Below are 22,021 nucleotides of genomic sequence, written 5' to 3'. Positions count from 1 at the left end.
GTGTGACAGGAATTAGTGACGAGCCAAGAGTTTTTAATTGTCATATGTACCGACAATTAATAAAATGGAATTCTTACTTGCAGTGGTATAACAGGCGCAGATAATATGTAATATTCAAATAAGAAATTCAATAATCACAATACTATTGCAAAAAACACAAAGTCCTTAGTGCAATAAAAGACAGTCCATAGAAGTTCCTGGTTGAGGTTAGTGTTGTGCAGTGTTCAAAATCACGATGGTTGATGGTCAGGAAGAAGCTGTTCTTGAACCTGGAGGTCACGGTTTTCAGGCGGAAAATTTGATCCTCCGATCGGCTGCAGAAGTCTCGATGAGGTTGAGTCTCACCACCCGGCCTAGGCCCCACATTTTCTATGGGACTTCTAGTGGGGGGGGGGGGGGAGGGGATGAGGGTGAGGGTAGCAAGTGCGCTCTTGGATTTGAATTTTAGTTGGATTAAAGGAGGACCAGTAGCAGGAAAATGGGTGATACATCTGTACCATGGAACTATTGGGTCTGTGAGCATGTTTAGTTTAGTTTAGTTTAGATTTAGTTTAGAGATCCAGCATGGTAATAGGCCCTTCGGCCCACCAAGTACATACTGACCAACAATCACCCCATACGATAGTTCTATCTGACACACTGGGGACAATTTACAGAAGCCAATTAACCTATAAACCTGCATGTCTTTAGGTTGTGAGAGGAAACCGGAGCCCCTGGAGAAAAGCCAATTGGTCATAGAGAGAACGCACTCCGTCCAGACAGAACCCGTAGTCAGGATCAAACCCAAGTTTCTGGCATCATGAGGCAGCAATGATGTGGTGCCACTGTGCTGCCCACTTATCCATCAAGAGTCCGAAATGCTTCTCAACATAAGATGATGTTTCCTGCATTCCTTTCACTGGATTGGCCTTTCTAAATGCATTACCTCATTCCTCTCTGGGATAAATTCTGATCATGTGTGCAGCTTTCTGTTGTGCATGGGCAGTTCAAGGGACTGCAGCGCATCATAAATTAAAGAAAGCCCTTACCCTCTGTGCTGCAAAGTCTGCTCACAGCGTCAGAGACACGGGTTCAATCCTGACCGCGGGTGCTGTCCGTGTAGAGTTTGCACGTTCTCCCTGTGACTGCGTGCAGTTCCTCTGGGTTCTCCGGTTTCCTCCCATATCTTAAAGATGTGTGGGTTTAAATGTTAATTCGCCCTTTTGTAACATTGCTCCCAGTGTGTATGGAGTGGATGAGAAAGTGGAATAAACCAGAACAAACAAGTCGGGTCGGTGTAGACACTCGATGTGTGCAAAGGCTGTATCATGCTGGTGAAACTGGACATTGAAAATGAAAGTGTCGGGTGCTTGTAATAAGGCTGTATACCTTTAATCTGTACAATAACTCTCGAAACTCTGTGTAAACAATTGAACCTGGGTTCCAGACAAATGAAAGCACAGGCACACATTCCCACAACACAATGGATACAGAAAGTAACACACAATAAGTGGCTGGAGTGACCTCAAAGTGCTGGGTACCTCAGGGGGTCAGGCAGCATCTCTGGAGAACATGGATAGGCAACGTTTAGTGTCGGGACCTTTCTTCAGATTGATTGCAGTGGGGAGCGAAAGCTGGAAAAGAGGTGAGGGAGGGACAAAGCCTGGCAGGTGATAGGTGGGGGAAGGAACTGCAGATGCTGGTTTATACCAAAGATAGATACCAAAAGCTGGAGTAACTCAGCGAGACGGGCAGTATCTCTGGAGAAAAAGGATGGGTAACGTTTCATGCCTGAAGGATTCTGACCTAAAAAGTCACTTTATCTCCAGAGACGCTGCCTGACCCGCTGAGTTACTCCAGCTTTGAGATGGATATAGGTGGACATAGGTGAGGGTCGGCTTGATAGGCAAATGTGTGAACAAAGGCTAGAGATGTAAAGGAGACAAACAGGTGTCAGATAAGCAGAGCAGAGGAGTGAAATGTGAAGCCAGAGGGTTTACATTTACATATGGATGGATGGGTCGGGATAGGGGTGGGATAGGAAAGAGTGTGGGATTCAGTGATTGTGTGTAGTTTTGGTCTCTTAAGTTGAGGCAGAACATTCTTGCTAGTGAGGGAGTGCAGTGTAGGTTTATCAGGATAATTTCCGGGATGGCAGGACTGTCATATGATGAAAGAATGGATTGACTGTGCTTATATTCATTGTAATTTAGAAGGATGAGAAGGGATCGTATAGAAACATATTAAATTATTAAGGGGTTGGACACGCTAGATGCAGGAAAAATGTTCCAGATGTTGGGGTAGTCCAGAACCAGGGGTCACAGTTTAAGAATAAGGAGTAGGCCATTTAGAACTGAGGTGATGAAAAACCTTTTCACCCAGACAGTTGTGAATCTGTGGAATTCTCTGCCACAGAAGACAGTGGAGGCCAATTCTCTGAATGTTTCATGAGAGAGTTAGATTTAGCTCTTAGAGCTAATGGATCAAGGGATATGGGGAGGAAGCAGGAACGGGATACTGATTTAGGATGATCAGCCATGAACATATTGAATGGCGGTGCTGGTTCGGAGGGCTGAATATGCTACTCCTGCAACTATTTTCTATGTTTCTATGTTGATTACAGGATATATTTTGGCCTAGGCAGGGTCATCTCCAGTTTTCTTTTGTTAGCAATGGATTATTGCAGTGTTGGTTTTTATTGGTTAAATTCCCGTTGAAAGTGGAGAGAGTCTCCTTCATTCATTGTGTATAAAGGAACTGCAGATGCTGGTATACACTGAGGATATACACAAAGTGCTGGACTAACTCAGCAGGTCAGGCAGCATCTCTGGAGAAAAAGATGGGTGATGTTTTGGGTCGGGACCCTTCTTCAGACTGTCTATCTATCACTGTTATTCATTGTTATTTGACCTCATGGGGACATTCTGAGTGCTCACCCTGTCTCATATACACCAACGAATGGACCAACCTTGTAAAAAGGCACAGCGGCAACAGTGGTAGAGTTGCTGCCTTACAGCGCCAGAGACCCGGGTTTGATCCTGACCGGGTGCCGTCTGTACGGAGTTTGTACATTCTCACTGTGACCACGTGGGTTTCCTCCACCATTCCTTAGACCTACAAGTTTGTAGGTTAATTGGCTTCGGTAAAATTTCGGGGTGATCGCTGGTCGGCACGGACTCGATGGGGCAAAGGGCACTGTTTCCGCGCTGTATCTGTAAACTAAAGGGAAGTGATTCAGGCTCTCACTCCATCTCAGGTTTATTGATTGCACCATGGGTCAATGTGTCAAGTGAAGTGTAAGTTACGTAAAACTGCACACGGAAGATTCATTTAACAAACGGTGAACCGACCACATTCAAGTCTCGCAGCCAGAGAATGCAAAAGCTCAGCAGATAAACACGTCATATTCAGTGTGATAGGAAGGAACTGCAGATGATAGTTTGTACTGAAGATAGACATAAAGTGCAAAAGTAACTCAGCGGGTCAGGCAGCATTCCAGAAGAAAATGGATAGGTGATGTTTTGGGTCAGTCTGAAGAAGGGTCTCAAGCTGAAACGTTACCCATTCTTTTTCTCCAGAGATGCTGCCTGGTCGCTGAGTTACTCCAGCACTTTATGTCTATGTAGGTCATATCTAGTTCCTTTTGGAAGTTTGGACTCAACTTTGATCCTATCTTCACTGTTGAAGAATAACACATTCAGAGTGCCCACAATTTTGACCTGAACTGATAGGTGTTTAAATACTGCATTAACCTGAAGAAAGGTCTCAACCCGAAACGTCACTTATCCATTTTCTACAGAGATGCTGCCTAACCCACTGAGTTACTCCACCATTTTGTGTCTACCCTCAGTGTAAACCAGCATCTGCAGTTCCTTCCTACACATCCTGAGTTTCCTCAACCGACAGAGTGCGGCTACATGCACATTGGTGGAGCAGCACCTCCTATTTATTTTGGATAGCTTACAACCCTGTGGTATGAACATTGAGTTTTAAGTAAAGGGCCTGTCCCACTTAGCTATTTTTTCGGCGACTGCCGGCATTATTGACTGATGTATCAGGTGACCGAAAAATTTGTGGCGTGATGCGGCGTGATGACATATAACGCGCGGTGCTTTTTCAAGTGTCGCAATATTCTTTTTGTCTCCGCTGAATTTTGAAATGTTCAAAATCTTTTGGCGACACTGAGGTACCAAGGTCTAAGCGGAAGCTCAGAGGGGATAGAGCCTTTTCTGTTGCTGCCTCGGCACTCTGGAACACCTTGCCGCTGCAGATCAGACAGGCCCCTTCACTGTCCAGCTTTAAATCCTCCCTAAAAACGCACTTTTATTCACTGGCTTTCGACACTGGCTGAGACATTGTTCCTGTTTTAGTGCTTTTAATGTCTTTTAATTTTTACTGTTTTTATAGTCCTGTCGTCTTAATGGTTTTAGTAGTTTGTAATAACTTTTTGTTGACTTCCCATGTACAGCACTTTGTGGTAACTGATGTTGTCTAAAAGCGCTTTATAAATAAAGTTATTATTATTATTATTATTATTATTATATGATGCTGGCAGTCACCAAAAAAATTGCAAAGTGGGACAGGCCCGGAACTTCACCTCATTCTTCCCTCTCCCCTCCCCCCTTGCCCCCTTCCTGCTCCCTGGTCATTTTACCTGGTCCCCAGTTGTCCATATTTTTTCTCTTGAGATCACACCTTCCCTGGCCACGCCCTGCCTGAGGTCATCTTTGTCTGACCCTGATCAGTCCTGGTCTCCTCTCGCCTCCAGCTCTTAACTTCCATTCCATTCCCTTAGTTTTAGTCTGAAGAGGGTCACTGTGACCGTTTGGGTTTTCTCCGGGTGCTCCGATTTCCTCCCACATTCCAAAGACGTGCAGGTTTGTACGTTCATTGGTTTCTGTCAAATTGTAAATTGTCCCTTGTGTGTAGGATAGTGTTAGTGTACAGGGTGATTGCTGGTCAGTGCAGACTCGGTGGATCGAAGGGCCATGTTTCCGCGCTGTATCTCTAAACTAAACTAAACTAAACTTGGTGGCTTTGTGGACCACTATTACAAATAATGGGTTTTTAAATTCCAGCTTAATTAAACTGAACTTAAATATCCCAGTTCCCAACATGAGATGTGAACTTTGTTTCCGTTTATTTTAGAGATACAGCATGGAAACAGGCCATTTGCCCCACAAAGTCCGTGCTGACCAACGATCATCCAGACATTAGTTCTAATCTACACACTAGGGACAATTTACAGTTTACAGAACCCAATTAGCCTACAAACCTTCGCGTCTTTGGAATTTGGGAAGAAACCGGAGCACCCGGTGAAAACCCACAAGGTCACAAAGAGAAGATATAAACCCCACACAGGCAGCACCCATAGTCAGGATTGAACCTGGTTCCCTGGCGCTGTAAGGCAGCAACCATTGTGCCACTGTGCCGCCCCTTGCACCACTGTGCCAAACTTATATCAACAGGCCTCCAGGTTTCTAACCCACCTCCTCGCATGCTGGTTGAGGTAGTTAGTCTACCTTCACTGTGGGACTGGGAAATGGAGTATTGAGATGTAGATCAGGCCCAACCTCTGATCTATTGCTTGCATCTCGTGTGGCTGTACTCCTAGGGACTATTTGTAAAGATTAGAATAATTAATTTGATACCTAGACAGCGACCTCTGCTCCTCTCACTGGGTCATGAACCTGTTCAGGGCAATACGTCTGTGCTCAGATGAGATAGCGCTTTTAATCTAATGAAACATCACAAAGACACTTCTCAGCAGTGTAATTAACAACAAGATTTACATTTATATAATGTCTTTATGGTCATAAAACTTCCCAAGCCATCTCACATAAACATTATCAAACAAAATTTGACACTGAACCATGTAAGAACAGGTGATTTGAGTTTAAAGAAGCACCTTTTAGAGAGGTATAGAGAGAAGGTTCCTTGATCTATAGACATGAAGGCACAGCTGTAGCTCTAGAAGACCCTGTCCCACTTAGGAAATCTGAACGGAAACCTCTGGTGACCTTGCGCCCCACCCAAGGTATCCGTGAGGTTACCGGAGGTTTTGGTCACTCTCCCTAATGTGGTAGAGTGACCAAAAGTGGCTTCCGCGTAGTCGAGGCTTCTTCTATGTTCCTACGATTATTTCAACAAATTCAAAACCGGCCTCGACTAAAAATAGGTTGCCGTTTGGTCGAAGCCAGTGGAGTCGAAGGCAATCACCTTCGCTGACCAGCCATTTTGATTGGCTCATTGGAGTTTTCAGCAAAGATCCGCCGGAAGTTAAAATGCCCGCTAACTTTATTAAACTTCTTAAAACTGTCTCCACTCCCTCTCCCCCCCCCCCCACATCTCTCCCCCTTCTCTCCCTCCCTCCCCCCACACTCTCTAAACTTACCGTGCTCTGTGGCAGCCGTTTACCTTCCTCTTCACCGTGCAGACAGCGCTCCTCCGCTGTCCCTGGCCCCCACGTTTCGCCTTTGTGTGTGTGTGTGTGTGGTGTGTGTGTGTGTGTGTGTGCTGTGTGTGTGTGTGTGTGTGTGTGTGTGTGTGTGTGTGTGTGTGTGTGTGTGCGTGTGTGTGCATGTGTGTGTTTGTGTTTGTGTGTGTGTGTGTGTGTGTGCGTGTGTGTGTGTGTGTGTGTGTGTGTGTGTGTGTGTGTGTGTGTGTGTGTGTGTGTGTGTGTGTGTGTGCGTCTGTGCGTGTGTATGTGTGGTCGGTAGCAAAGATCATGTAGGATCTTTGGTCAGTAGATGCAGCTCTAGCTTCGGTGGAGGCTATCCAGGCGAGTGACCAAAACCCCTGGCGACTCATGGAAACCTTGGGTGGGGCGCAAGGTCACCAGAGGTTTCCGTTCAGGTTTCCTAAGTGGGACAGGGGCATTAGGTTAGGCTATACTTTGCGTGCAGATCTGGTCGCGCCATTACAGTCACGATGTAGAGGCTTTGAAGAGGGTGCAGAGGAGATTTACCAGAATGCTGCGTGGATTAAGGGGTATTAGCTACAGGGAGGGGTGGAAGATTGCAACCTTCACATGGTCCACACTGTTTCGACGAATGAAATCAACCTGACGTGCACAAACAAATAGATCAAATAGAGCAAGTTGACCTACAACTTTAGGCTGTGCACGCCGTACGCAAGAAGAAGAAGCTACAAGGAGAGGTTAGATTGGTTAGACTTGGATTGCTTGCTCTGGAATGCCAGAAGTTGTGGGGAGACCTGATAGAAGTAAACACAATTATGAGAGGCATGTATATGTTAGATGGTCAGGACCTTTATGCCAGTATGGAAATGTCAAAGACTAGAAGGCAGAGATTTAAGGTGAAAGGGACAAAGTCGAAAGGAGATGTGTGGGTTAAGCGTTTTATACAGGGTGCTGAGTGCCTGGGTCTCGCTGCCAGGGGTGGTGGTGGAGGCAGATACACAAAATGGAATTTAAGATGCTGTTAGATATGCAGGGAATGGGGGATACCGATCACGTGCAGGCAGAGGTGATTCGCTTAACATGGAATCATGTTTTGCACGGACATTGTGGGTCGAAGGGCCTGTTCCTGTGTTGTATTGTTCTATGATCTATCCAAGGGCGAGGAGGTGGTGGATGTGGGGGTGTATAAGAGGTCAGTATTGGTTTGGGACTTGAATGAAACAAGATAGAGTGACACACAATGGAAAGAGCGGGAAAGAGGAAATGTATTAGAAGTAGAATAACATAAAGCCCAACTGCTCAGTGCACGAGGAGGAAGATTAAGAAACTACAAGAGAGAGAGGGGAGCATTCAGAGGGTTCTCTGCCTCAGGAGGAGGTAGTAACAGAGGAGAGCGATTGAGAAAAGTAGAAGAGAGAGACCAGGGACAAGAGAGAGGCCGAGTTTTTCAAAGGGCAGGGAATAGATAGAAACATAGAAAATAGGTGCAGGAGTAGGCCATTCGGCCCTTCGAGGCTGCACCGCCATTCAATATGATCATGGCTGATCATCCAATTCAGTATCCTGTACCTGCCTTCTCTCCATACCCCCTGATCCCTTTAGCCACAAGGGCCACATCTAACTCCCTCTTAAACATAGCCGATGAACTGCCTCAACTACTTTCTGTGGCAGAGAATTCCACAGATTCACCACTTTCTGTGTGAGAAGTTTTTTTTCTCATCTCGGTCCTAAAATACCTTATCCTTAAACTGTGACCCCTTGTTCTGGACTTCCCCAACATTGGGAACAATCTTCCTGCATCTAGCCTGTCCAACCCCTTAAGAAATTTGTAAGTTTCTATAAGATCCCCCCTCAATCTTCTAAATTCTAGCGAGTGCAAGCCAAGTCTATCCAGTCTTTCTTCATATGAAAGTCCTGACATCCCAGGAATCAATCTGGTGAACCTTCACTGTACGTTTGCTCAGATTTGAGAGAGGAAGGCAGAAAAAAGCTAGCAAACGATGCACGTTGGGGAAAAAAGGAACAAAAGATGAAAGAAAGGTGCTTGTTTTATTATTTCACACTAGTAATCACACTAATTATTAGTATTACTAAATGAACATGATCACATCCACACCATCGATCCGACTGAACTATGTCAACTACTGTCCGATCATCTGTACTCTTCCAGAGCTGAAACTCTAAGTCACATTGTTGCTCCTCTGTGAAGTACATCTTACATGCGATGCACGTTAAGAGTTGTCTTGAGAGCGGTGAAGAGTCAATAGCGTTCTCTTCGGCATTTAGACCTCCACTCCTTTCCCTCCTCTGCTGGGATCAAGAAATAACAGGGCAGAATTAATCTTCACTCATGGTCATTTGAGTAGAAGGTACTTATTATTGCTTATACACACATGTGTTTGCATGTGTTTACTGCGTTTGAATTTTTGCACTTGTTTAGAAGGATATGGGCCACACAATTGTAAGTGGGACTAATGTAGATGGAACATGCTGTCCGGTATAGACAAGTTGGGCTGAAGGGTCTGTTTCAATGCTGTAAGACTCTATGACTCTACATGTGCACGTGTATGAGAGTAGACATGTGTGCGTGCGCATGGGTGTGTGGGTGTATCCTTTGTGAGTAGGCATTTATGTGGTTGTATTTGTGGTTGGCGTTTGGGGCAGCACCTCTACCAGCTGAACTTTCTTTCAGTGCGATACATTCTACATAATATCTAACATTACATGTTAGTGGAAGAATTCTGATGAAAACCAGGCTTTGTAATAAAACCTGGTTATTATCAGATAAAAAAGACACAAAGTGTTGGTGTAAATTAGCGGGTCAGGCTGCATCTCTTTTTTTCCAGAGATGCTGCCTGACCTGCTGAGTTTTTTTGTAAACCAGCATCTGCAGTTCCTTATTTCTACTTATTATCTGATTATACAGTCCACATTTCAACGGCAATCGCACAATGAGTTGATTGAGAAGAGCGACACAGTGTCGCAGCGGTAGAGTTACTACCTTACAGCGCCAGAGACCCGGGTTCGATCCTGACTACGGATGCTAACAATATAGAGTATGTACATTCTCCCTGTGACCGAGTGGGTTTCCTCCCAATGCTCCTGTTTCCTCCCACACTCTAAAGACGTGCAGGTTTTTAGGTTAATTGGCTTATGTGCGTAGGATAGAACTAGTGTATTGAGTAATCGCTGGTCAGTGCGGACACGATGGGCCGAAGGACTTGTTTCCATGCTGTATCTGAAATGTCTAAAGTCTAAAGTGTACACAAAGTACACATTGATTTATACACTCCTGGGATCCAACTAAAACACTGCATGAGTTATTTAGATTTGATTAGCTGAAGGAGTAAGGAACGTCTTGTAAAAAGGCTACAGAAAGCAATGCACACAGACATAAATAACTGCAACTGCATTAGTTGTAGACAGTTCAGTGAAGGCTTGTTGCTGAGAGAATGGGATATTTGCCCATTAGATTAATAGACTGCTTAGGAAAAGCACCTTTATGGTATAATTACATCATGTCATCAGATAATGCACCATAAGAGTAACAATTGCCAGCACCGAAAACGTCTCTGAACTGTCTCTCTGGTTGTTAATAACTTTTGCTGCCAATTTAGCATTAACCTTGTAAGATCAATGTAGTGTCTGCACTAATTTCTTCCTGGTTTAAGAGATTTACAGATTTACAGAGATGACGGGATGGTAAACCCTGTGCTGGGACGCTGCAGGCTGATTTATTCTCCATAATGGCACCAGGGGTCAAGTCCTCCTTCAGTAACCAGCCATGGGTTCATTGACTCAAGAGTGACAAGCGTTTTACTGTCACGTCCTGAATTCTTACTTGCAGCAGCACAACAGATATGTATCCAAAGTTGCTGCCTTACAGCGCCAGAGACCCAGGTTCTCTGGCTTCCTCCCACATCCAAAGGCGTATAGGTTTGTAGGTTAATTGGCTTCTGTAAATGTTCCCTAATGTGTGGAGGATAGAACTAGTGCATAGGTGATCACTGGACTAGGTAGGACATGGACTCGGTAGGCCAAAGGGCCTGTTTCCATGCTGTTTCTCTAAACTAAACTAAACTAGTACCTGTACTCTGTAAAAACTATATTAAACAGCAAAAAAGTTCAGTATATAATAAACAAACAATAATAATGCAAAGACAAAAACAATGCCCCAAAGTCAATTAGTTTATTTGGAGGTTGTAGTTTAATAGCATGATGGTTGTTAGGATGAAGCTGCTCCTGAAACTGGATGTTACAGTTTTCCTGCGCCAATATCTTTGTCCCGATGGCAGGAGTGAAATACGTGTGTGACCAGTGTGGTGTGGGTTTCTGATGGAACTGGCTGCCGTTTTGAGGCACCAACTTTTGTGGATCATGTAGAAGTTGCCCAGAGTGTGTAGGTGAGTGGTGGAATCTGGAGTGTAAATGTTGCACTTTTACATTCATCCCATCTCATAAAGGGTATAACATCATGAGGGGAATGGATAAGGTAAATGCACTGAGTATTTTACCCAGCAACGGGGAATCAAGAACCAGAGGACAAGGGGTTAAGGTGAGAGAGGAAAGATTTAATAGAAACCCGAGGGGCAAACGTTTCACAGAGGGTGGTGGGTATATGGAACAAGCTGCCAGAGGAGGTAGTTGAGGCAGGTACTGTAACAGCATTTAAAAGACACATGGAGAGGAAAGGTTTAGGGGGATTTGGGCCAAATGTGAATACTAGTGTGGATGGGGTATTTTGGTCAGCGTGGGCAAGTTGAGCCAAAGGGCCGTTTTCGTGCTGAATGATTCTATGACTCCATCTCATTCTCCCCATTTCCCCCATTCCCATTTCATGCTGTAAATGATCAGCAGGGATTCAATGACCTGAAAGGGCCAGTTTCAGTGTTGTATCATCTATTTTGCTTTTCCCTTCCTCCTCATTCTGATATTTTAGTCTTAGATTCAGTCATATAGGAAACGGGCGCAATGGCCCAGCTTGCCAATGTCGACCAAGCTACCCTATTTACACTAATCCCATCCGCCAGCGTTTGGCCCATATCCCTCTGCTAATGCTACACTAATGCTAATGCATTTTATTTTTATTTTTTTTTAATTTTATTTTTATTAGCAGTACAGTAACTCACATTAATACATCGCATATATCTTATTACATTATGTTGTACCACTTCATTTTTTGAGCTTTAAAAAAGATAGAAATAAAAGAAGTAAGGAAAGTAAGCAAAGTAAGCAAGAATCGTGAAGGTGCAGGAAAGTGTTGGGAGAAGAGAACCCCTTAGGGAAGGAATTAGAGAAGGAAGCAAAGAAAAGAAATAAGACCCTAGAAAGAAAAGAAAAAAAAGAAGAAAGGAAAATCAATCGCTCTATTGTAACACAAAACTCCGCAAAAAAGGATATACCAACCGTGTTTTTATTAAAAATTTATTTTATACCCCCCATTACCAGGTCCTGGTAGCCTTTATGTTTTAACTTATTATTGCACCTTATGCTTGTAATAGTTCCATAAATGCAGACCACGTCTTTTGGAAGTGATCTGCTTTGCCTGCTAGGAGGAGTCTCATCTCTTCCAAGTGTAGTGTTTCGAACATGTTTGAAATCCACATTTTTGTTGTTGGTATTGGAGCATTTTTCCAAAATTTAAGTATAAGCTTTTTTCCCATTATTAGCCCATAATTAAGTAAGTTCTTTTGAAACATATTTAATTCTGGGTTACCTTCCGATATTCCAAAAATGATCCATTCTACTTTGGGTAGTAGTTTTGTTTTAAATAATTTTGTGAAGATTTCAAATATTTCATTCCAGAATTTTTGGATTTTTATACAGAAAACAAAAGAGTGTGCTATGTTAGCTTCTTGTGACTGACATTTATCACAAATGGGTGAGACATTGGGGAAAAGTTTATTTATTTTAGTTTTTGAATAATATAGTCTATGTAATGTTTTATATTGGATTAGAGTATGTCGTACGTTGATCGAGCATTTATGCACATATAATAAATGTTTATCCCAGCTCTCTTTTGAAATTTTTATAGCTAATTCTTGTTCCCAGTCTCTTCTAATATTATCTGTTGTAGGTATTTCTATATTCAATATAATATTATATGTATGATATTAGATTTGCTGATTCAGCCTTTATCTTCATGGCTTCATCTAATAAGTCTGGGGGCATATTATAATAGTCTTTTGTATATTTTTTCAGATAATCACGGATTTGAAGATATTTAAAATATTGATTCTTTTTCAAGTTATATTTCAGTTGTAATTGTTGAAATGGTAATAATTTCCCTAATTCATACAGGTCTCCGAGTGTTTTGATTCCCGTTCTTTCCCATTGTGTAAATGATTTATCTATAATTGAGGGTTTAAACGAAGGGTTATTGGCTATTGGCATTAGCAGAGATAGATTTCTTAATTTTAAGTTCTGTTTTATTTGTTTCCAAGTTCTAATTGTACTATGTATCATTGGATTTTTATTATACTGTTTGTTATTCAAATTTGTTGGTGAGAGGAGAGTCGCTCCTGTATTACCAGGAGCGCAGTCCTCTCTCTCCATTATAATCCAGTCCACCTGCTGGGCAGAGTTGTGCATTTTAAATGTTCTTATAATTATCTCAACTATCTCCTCTGGCAGACAAAAATGCTGGAGAAACTCAGTGGGTGAGGCAGCATCTATGGAGCGAAGGAAATAGGCAACGAAGGGTTTCAACCCAAAACGTTGCCTGTTTCCTTCGCTCCATAGATGTTGCCTCACCCGCTGAGTTTCTCCAGCATTTTTGTCTACCTTCGATTTTCCAGCATCTGCAGTTTCTTCTTAAACTTCTTAACTATCTCCTCTGGCAGCTCATACCATATATCCACCACCCTCTGTGTGAAAAAATTGTTCCCCAGATTCAGAGTAAATCTTTCCCCTCTCATCTTAAACCTATGTCCTCTGGTTCTAGATTCCCCTACTCCTGCTAAAATAATCTTTACATCTACCCTCTCCATTCTCCTCATATTTTATACACCTCTATAAGATCACCCCTCATCCTCCTGCACTCCAGGAATAAAGGGCTACCCTGCCCAACCTCTCCCTATATCTCAGGCTCTCAAATCCTGACCACAGAAACCAGATATATCTAATTCCCAACTCCAAATTTTAATTGCGAACAGGTCTTTTGACCCACAATGTCTGTGCTGAACTTGATGCCAAGTTAAAATAATCTCCTCTGCCTGCACGTGATCCATATCAATCCATCCCCTGCATATCCATGTGCCTATGTAAAAGCCTCATAAACGTCACTATCATATCTGCCTCCACCAGCACCCACCAACCTCTATATAAAAAACTTGCCCCACACATCTCTATATTAATAAAACTCTTTGTCTTGTGTGTGTGTGTGTGTGTGTGTGTGTGTGTGTGTGTGTGTGTGTGTGTGTGTGTGTGTGTGTGTGTGTGTGTGTGTGTGTGTGTGTGTGTGTGTGTGTGTGTGTGTGTGTGTGTGTGTGTGTGTGTGTGTGTGTGTGTGTGTGTGTCATCTGGTCACAATCTGGTTAATTCCTACTTTCTTCCAAATGCTAAGCCCCAGCCTTCCCATTTTCACACATTCTACTCACTTTTTTCCCGTAGGGGCGATAAACAAGTCCTTGTAGCTCCGAGTTTTGTTTAGTGTTTTAGTGTTTTAGCATTTTAGTGTGTTTTGTTTAGCATCTGAAGAGTCGCGTATAGGAGGGATGAACTCCTTATGTGGCGACGGACAGCTTACGGAATAAAACACCATATTCCGTCTGAGCTGAAGAAGCCGTTCCGTGGTTGCCGTGCAGGTGTCAGGCTAAGGGCCAGGTTAAGGGCCTGGAGGTGGAGATACAAGCTGTTTCTGCCATCGATCCTTATGGGGAACGTCAACTCATTCCCTAAGAAGTGTGAGGAGTTGGAGGCCCTTATGAAGAACCAACGGGTCTACCGTGAGTGCAGTCTCATGTGTTTTACCGAGACATGGCTGATGGACATCATCCCGGATTCCTGTGTGGATCTCCCCGGCTTCACTATGGTACGAGCAGATAGAGACCCGGGCGAGTGTGAAGATCAAAGGTGGGGGACTTGCTCTGTTTGTGAACAATAGATGGTGTAATCCAGGTCACATAACTGTGAAAGATAAGATCTGTTGTCGGGATATTGAGCTCCTGGCGGTTGGACTGAGACCTTATTATGTACCGAGGGAGTTCTCCCACATCGTCGCCATTATTGTTTACATTCCTCCTCGAACGGAGCCTGTAGTCGCATGTGACGTCATCCAAGAGACTGTCGCGAGATTACAGACCCGACACCCGGACGTACTCATTGCCTTATCAGGGGACTTCAATCAAGTGAACATCAGCCCCCACATGTCGGGCTTCTCACAGTATGTTGACTGTCCCACAAGGCACAATAAGACACTGGACTTGTGCTATGTCAATGTCAAGGAGGCCTATAGTGTCTTAGCCTTTCCACCGCTTGGCAAATCAGATCACAACCTGGTTTATCTAAGGCCTTCTTACAAACCCTGTGTACTGAGACAGCCTATAACCACCCGGTCTTTCAGAAAGTGGACACCAGAGGCCAGTGAATCACTGAGGGGCTGCTTTCAATGCACAGACTGGGACATACTGATGGAGTCACAGGAATTAAACAGCTGTATGGACATCGACAGGATGGCTGGATGCATAACGGACTACATCAACTTCTGTAGGGATGTTGTTGTGCCAGTAAGAACTGTTTGTTGCTTTCCCCAATAACACACCTTAGATTACAAGCAACATCAAGAGCCTCCTAAATGAGAAAAAGGAGACTTTCAAGGTTGGTGATCGGGGAAAAATCAAGAGGGTACAGCACCACTTGAAAAGGAGTATGAAGCAGGCAAAAGGGGACTATAAAAGGCAGCTGGAGAAGAAACTGCAGTACAACAACATCAAAGAGGTGTGGAGAGGAATGAAGACCATCACTGGCTTCAAGGAGAAGGGAAGCCAGCCGTCAGGAGACGTGGACAAGGCCAATGAGTTCTATAACAGGTTTGATCTGGTATCCCCTCCCTCCTCTACAGGTGCAGCCTCTCCCCCACGAGGCAGCCCCCCCAACACCACAGCGGCAGCACCTCCTATGCCGGCATCTCCTCAACTGTTCTTCACGGAGGACGAGGTGAGAGCTGAGCTGAGGAGGTTGCGTGTGCCCTGGTAAAGCAGCTGGCCCTGATGGTGTATGTCCCAGGCTACTAAAAGACTGTGCGGCTCAGCTGGCGGAGCCGCTCCAGATCATTTTCAACCTGAGCCTCCAGTCAGGGAGGGTACCAGGTCTGTGGAAAACATCATGTCTCGTGCCGGTTCCCAAAGCAGGGCGGCCGACCGAGATCAACGACTACAGACCGGTGGCCCTTACATCCCATATCATGAAAACAATGGAGCGGCTACTCATTCGTCTCCTGAGACCACAAGTCCAGCACGCACTCGACCCACTACAGTTTGCATACCAGGAGAACATTGGGGTGGATGACGCAGTCCTCTACATGCTGCACCGGATCTACTCCTTTTTGGACAAACCCGGTGGCTATGTGAGGATTATGTTCTTCGACTTCTCAAGTGCGTTCAACACCATCCAACCCCTGATTCTGAATGACAAGCTTAAGAAGATGGGGGTGGATTCCACATTTATCTCCTGGATAGACGACTACCTGACGGGTCGACCACAGTTTGTCAAGCTGGGGGACAGTGTCTCTGGCACAGTGGTGTGCAATGTTGGAGCCCCACAGGGAAAGGTTCTGGCCCCGTTCCTCTTCACCCTGTATACAGCAGACTTTAACTATAAGTCTGACACATGCCACGTACAGAAATATTCTGATGATACAGCGATTGTGGCAGGTGTAAGGAACGGGCAGGAGGAGGAATACAGGAACTTGACCAGTCCCTTTTGTGCCTGGAGTGAAGAGAACTGTCTCATCCTGAACACAACTAAGACTAAAGAGATGGTGGTTAACTTTGGCAGGTCCAAGCTCCCCCTTCAGCCGATCAACGCTGCTGGGGCTAACATTGAGGTGGTGCAGACATATAAATACCATGGAGTGCACCTTGATAACAAACTGGACTGGTCTGTCAACTCTGACTCCCTCTACAAAAAAGGTCAGAGCAGACTCTTTCTCCTCAGAAGGCTCAAATCCTTCAATGTGTGTAATGACATGCTGCACATGTTTTACAACACTGTGGTTGCAAGTGTTATTTACTACGCTGTTGTCTGCTGGGACAACAGCATTAGTGCAAAAAGCAACAATAAGCTGGTCATACTGGTTAAACGAGCTAGCTCAGTGCTGGAGGGGAGAGTAGACTCTGGGATGGAGGTGCTTGAGAGCAGGGCCGGTTTTAAGCCTATTTGACCAATTTTATCAAATTGGGCACCGCCCCTTAAGGGGGCCCCGTGCCAGCGGCTACAGAGTTACCGTTTGAAGCCTTTTCTGTATTCTAAGAGGAATAAACCACTTCTGAAAACGTGAAATGAAGAATGAGAAATTTTTATTCCAAAAATGGCTTGTGGGTGGAATAGCTGATTCTGAATATAATGATTATTTTTCGTGTTCCATGGATACTTATATAGGGTAGTTTTTACTTTTGGGGAATGCACCGTCGGCAAACCCTTCAGCCCGGCGCCGCCAAATCATTCCGCCCGGGTAAGTAGATCCGCGACATCTGGCCTAAATTAATGTTATATTATGAAAAGTTCAATCGCAGGTTAGGTTTGGTTTGGTTTGGTTTGGTTTCGTTAGATGACTCAAAATTTATCTAGCGGTAGGTTTGGCTAGGAATCACCTGTTTGTAATGAATGTTTGTAATGAATGTAAACATAGCCTAGTGCAACTCCGAAGACCAAATAACAGTGGTTTCCTTCTAAGATTTTGTATAATCACAGCAATTTTCAAGCATTTCGGCATAATACTTTAGAATTTATTACAGTAAAGGCGATTTCTCAAAACTTTGAAATTTTGGTAAAATAGTTCTTATAACTTTTTTTAATATTGAAGTTCTTTCCTTCTTTCATCATTGAAACTTGCTTCTCTTCTTTCCCCTTCTACTTCTTTTTTCCTTCCTTCTTGTTAATACCATTTTTTTAAATTTCAGATTATTGTCATTGTTTGTCTTTTCTAAAAAAGATAATATAAAAAGGCCTTACATCATGGCAAGCACAAGCAGAGATCGAGACAAAGGGCGTAAATATTTAAGTGGCAACCAGAAATGAGCACTGGTCAAGGCTAAGGTAGCTGAAAATGAAAAACATAGAGGTGCTATCAAAAAATTCCTTGTCACCCCATCTTTGAAGCGCCCATGTATTGAGGATGAAGAAAACACAAACTATTCAGAAAATGACGATATAGCTTTGAGTCCAATTACAGTTGATAAATACAATGATGACATTGATAACAAATTAGAAAAGGATGACGCAGCTGTGAATCAAATTGAAGACGATCTCAATGCACCAGAAGACAGTGCCAAAGCAGAAAGCTTACTTATGACCGGAGAAAAACAAGACCAAACATCATGCAATGATAGATCATCCATGAGTACAGTTGTAATCAACATGTATGATGACCCAACCAGTTGGCCAGCAGATATAAATAAAAATGTAAGAGATTATTTAACAATGAAAGGCCCTCCTAATATTCCAGTGATCAGCTTTCCAAGAAATGAAAAGGGATTGTGTTTTTCAAGGTTTCACTGTAAGAGGACACTTCCAAATGGTGAGAGTGTTGAAAGACCTTGGATTATATACTCTCAGTCTGCTGATAGAATTTAGAATAGAATAGTTTCTTTATTGTCATTGTAACATGAACCATGTACAACGAAATTTAAAATGTCAGCCAGTCAGTGCAGCATTCAAACATTTCTAAAAGCTAACGATACATACAAGGTAAAATATTAAAGATAAACAACTAAATAAATATCACGGACAAAGCACGCATACACACCCAACCCTCCATCCTTCTGTCGATTCCACAGTTACCACAGTCCCTTAGTCTGTATCGCCCCTGCGTTCCTTGGCGGCTACATTTAGTGCTTTTATAGCAGTGGGGTAAAAACTGTTTTTTAGTCTATTTGTCCTTGTCCTTGTAGATCTGTACCGTCTGCCTGACGGCAACAGTTCAAACAGGGAGTGTCCGGGGTGGGAAATGTCCTTTATGATATTCTGGGATTTTTTGGTGCAGCGGGAACTGTGTAAGTCCTCCAAGGTAAGGAGAGGGCAGCCGACAATCCTCTGGGCGTTGTCAATGGCCCTCTGGAGCGCTTTCCTCTGAGCCGCTGTGCAGCTGGTGTACCACACGCATACACAGTATGTTAGTATGCTCTCAATGGAGCACCGATAAAAGGACAGCAGCAGTCTCTGAGTGATGTTATTCTTCCTGAGCACCCTCAGGAAGTGCAGTCTCTGCTGGACCTTTTTCAGCAGCGCAGTGGTGTTCACGCTCCACGTCAGGTCCTCCTCAATATGGATTCCCAGGAAGCGGAAATCCGCCACCCTCTCTACACAGTCCCTTCTGATAGTCAATGGTACCATGTCCGTTTTGTTCTTCCTGAAGTCTATTATTACTTCCTTTGTCTTTAAGGTGTTGAGGAGCAGGTTATTTTCTTCACACCACACTGTCAGCTGCTCCACCTCATCCCGGTAGGCGTACTCGTCCCCCCCGGAGATGAGTCCCACCACCGTAGTGTCATCCGCAAATTTGACAATGGTGTTGCTGTGGTGGGCGGGGGTGCAGTCATGCGTGTAGATGGTGTAGAGCAGGGGGCTCAGTACGCAGCCCTGTGGAGAGCCGGTACTGAGGTTGAGGGCCGTGGATGTATGATGGCCCACTCTAACTCTCTGGCTGCGACCCGACAGGAAGCTATTTAGCCACGTACAGGTGGAGTGTGGAAGTCCCAAGTCCCCCAGTTTGTCCACCAGTTTGTGGGGAAGGATGGTATTAAAAGCAGAGCTGTAGTCCACAAAGAGCATCCGCACGTAGCTCCCCCGCTGCTCCAGGTGAGACAGTGCAGCATGGAGAGCTGTGGCTACAGCGTCCTCTGTAGATCTATTTGCTCTGTACGCAAACTGGTGGGGGTCAAAGCTTCGGGGCAGAAGTGATGTGATATGACCCCGGACCAGTTTTTCAAAACACTTCATCACCACTGGTGTGAGTGCGACTGGCCGGTAGTCGTTGAGGCTGGAGATGTTGGTTTTTTTGGGCAAGGGGACTATGGTGGAGGACTTCAGACAGGGTGGGACAGTGGACTGGGCCAGAGACTGGTTAAAAATCCTTGTAAAGACTCCAGCCAGCTGGTCTGCGCAGTCCTTCAACACGCGTCCAGAGACGCCGTCAGGACCAGTAGCCTTCCTTGGATTTATGGCCCGCAGAGTGCGCCTCACCTCATGCTCCTCTATCTTGAGGGTTAGGCTGCTGCGGACCATGTGCTGTGATGTGGCTGTCTCGGGTGGCTCCACTTCAAAGCGAGCAAAGAAGTGGTTCAGCTCCTCTGCCAGCGAGGCGTCACCTTCAACAGCTCCAAGGTTGGTCTTATTGCTTTTATTGCAAACTTTTTAGTAAGAACACAACCAGTACATTATCAACAAGTGGATTCAACAACTGGTGTAATCTTCATACAAGGTTATGTGAGCATGAAAATTCAAAGAACCATTTGGAAGCCACATGGAGTTTCTGGGAGTTACACCAAAGACTTTGTAGTGGACAGACAATTGACAAAGAGCGTGAAAAAATAGTCAATGAACATGCAAAGCACTGGCAGCAAGTATTCAAAAGGTTAGTAGCAATAGTGCAGTTTCTTGCTGAGAGAAATTTAGCATTTAGAGGAACAAAAGAAAATGTTGGTGATGAGAGTGTGCACAGTGGAAACTTTTTAGGTCTTGTGGAGCTGCTTGGAAAGTTCGACCCTGTTCTTGATACACATTTGCGAAAAATCAAAACCCACGAAATTCATAATCACTATTTAGGAAAAGATACTCAGAATGAACTACTAAACATTATGGCTGTTTTGAATGAAATATTGAAACGTGTAAAAGCAGCTAAGTACTACGCCATTATTTTAGACTGCACACTGATATGAGTCACCAAGAACAAATGTCTCTAACGATCAGGTATGTGTCTGATGGTAACTTGGCTCCTTCGGGTGTTTATGAACATTTCATAAAGTTTATACAAGTTGAAAGTAGCACAGGAGAAGATTTATATAAAACATTATTAAACACACTGAAGGAATTAAATTTAGAAGTGCAAGACATTTGAGGCCAAGGCTATGACAACGGTAGCAACATGAAAGGTCACACATCTGGAGTACAAGTACGACTGTTGAAGGATAATTCAAGAGCCTTTTTTGTATCCTGTGCATGTCACAATTATAACCTTTTACTCGGAGATGTAGCCAAGTGTTGTCCAGATGCCATAAATTTTTTTGGGATTCTGCAAACGATCTACATATTGTTCTCAGCGTCAACAAAAAGGTGGGCAGTTTTTAAAAAACATGTACCCGGGTTATCAGTTAAACCCTTGAGCAATACAAGGTGTGAGTGTCGGATTGATAGTGTTAAAGCTATTCGTTATCAGGTTGGAGAAGTATATGATGCACTTGTGGAAATATCAGAGATAACAGATGAGCCCAAGGTAAAAGCAGAAGCTGAATCTTTAGCAAACCAGCTAAAAGACTACACATTTTTAGTTTCTTTGATATTTTGGTATGAAGTACTTTTTAAAGTTAACTATGTAAGCAAGCAACTACAAAGTGAAACAAAGGACACTGATGAAGGCATGGAGTCATTTGAAAAACTATTATCATGGCTAAGAATTTATAGAGAGGAAGGTTTTAATGATGTTCTAGTAGGTGCAAATGAATTGGCTGAATCTGTTGAATTGCCATTGGAGTTTAGACAATTTCAAGAAAAACGGAGCGGTTCAGGAGATCCTTCACCCCTTAGATCCATTAGATGTTATAATTCGGACCGCTAGGCTGTAGGGGGATGCATTCTTGCAATTTTTAATTTTTAATTGTTAATTATTGGTCGTTTTAAGTATTTATTGCTCTCAGGTAGTGTCCACAGTGTATTCTATGTATTTTCTGTCTGCGTTCGTTTTGAATCTGAAAATGCATGAAAATGCATTTCGTTGTTTAATGCATTTCGTTGTCTCTGTACTGTACACTGACAATGACAATTAAATTAAATTAAATTGAATCTGAATCTGTGGGTTTGTTGGTTGGGGGCTTCTGGACATCTGAATTTCCCTGAGGGGATCAATAAAGTATTTTTTATTTTATTTATTATTTATTAAACATCTTCCAGTTGCATTTCCACCTATATTTCTGAACTTTTTGATCCTTGAAATTGCCCAAACTCAACCAGTTTGGAGAAAATAAAATCCAACTGCTGTCACAATGCCTCCTCACAGTGCACCAATCATAATGGACTCTCAAGCTGGCTGCTGATTGCCACAATAACATCACAATGGGACGTTGCCAAAGGTTACGAGGTTGCTGCCCCTCTATCAGGCACGGAAATCACTATCAAAACATGGGGGGGACACACATATTTCTTGTCGGCCGCGCACACATGCGAGGCTTCGGCCGTGGGCCCTGTGGA

At 43.7% G+C, this 22,021-nt stretch overlaps 1 protein-coding gene across 2 annotated transcripts in view; it reads right to left on the bottom strand.

The window, feature by feature from the left end:
• Window positions 1-6,817: 6,817 nt before the first annotated feature.
• stpg2 (sperm-tail PG-rich repeat containing 2) overlaps window positions 6,818-22,021 on the bottom strand; it is a 346,945-nt gene continuing 331,741 nt past the window's right edge. The window contains exon 14 of one of the 2 annotated variants that reach the window (XM_055641243.1): window positions 6,818-8,710. The gene's annotated coding sequence lies outside the window, so the exon portion shown is untranslated. The remainder of the gene's footprint in view (window positions 8,711-22,021) is intronic. The other variant, XM_055641250.1, reaches the window with a different exon arrangement.

Source organism: Leucoraja erinacea, chromosome 1 (assembly GCF_028641065.1).
Source record: "Leucoraja erinacea ecotype New England chromosome 1, Leri_hhj_1, whole genome shotgun sequence".
Taxonomy (NCBI): Eukaryota; Metazoa; Chordata; class Chondrichthyes; order Rajiformes; family Rajidae; genus Leucoraja; species Leucoraja erinaceus.
The sequence above is the reverse complement of the archived record's forward strand: the minus strand, read 5'-3'. Positions and strand labels throughout refer to the sequence as shown.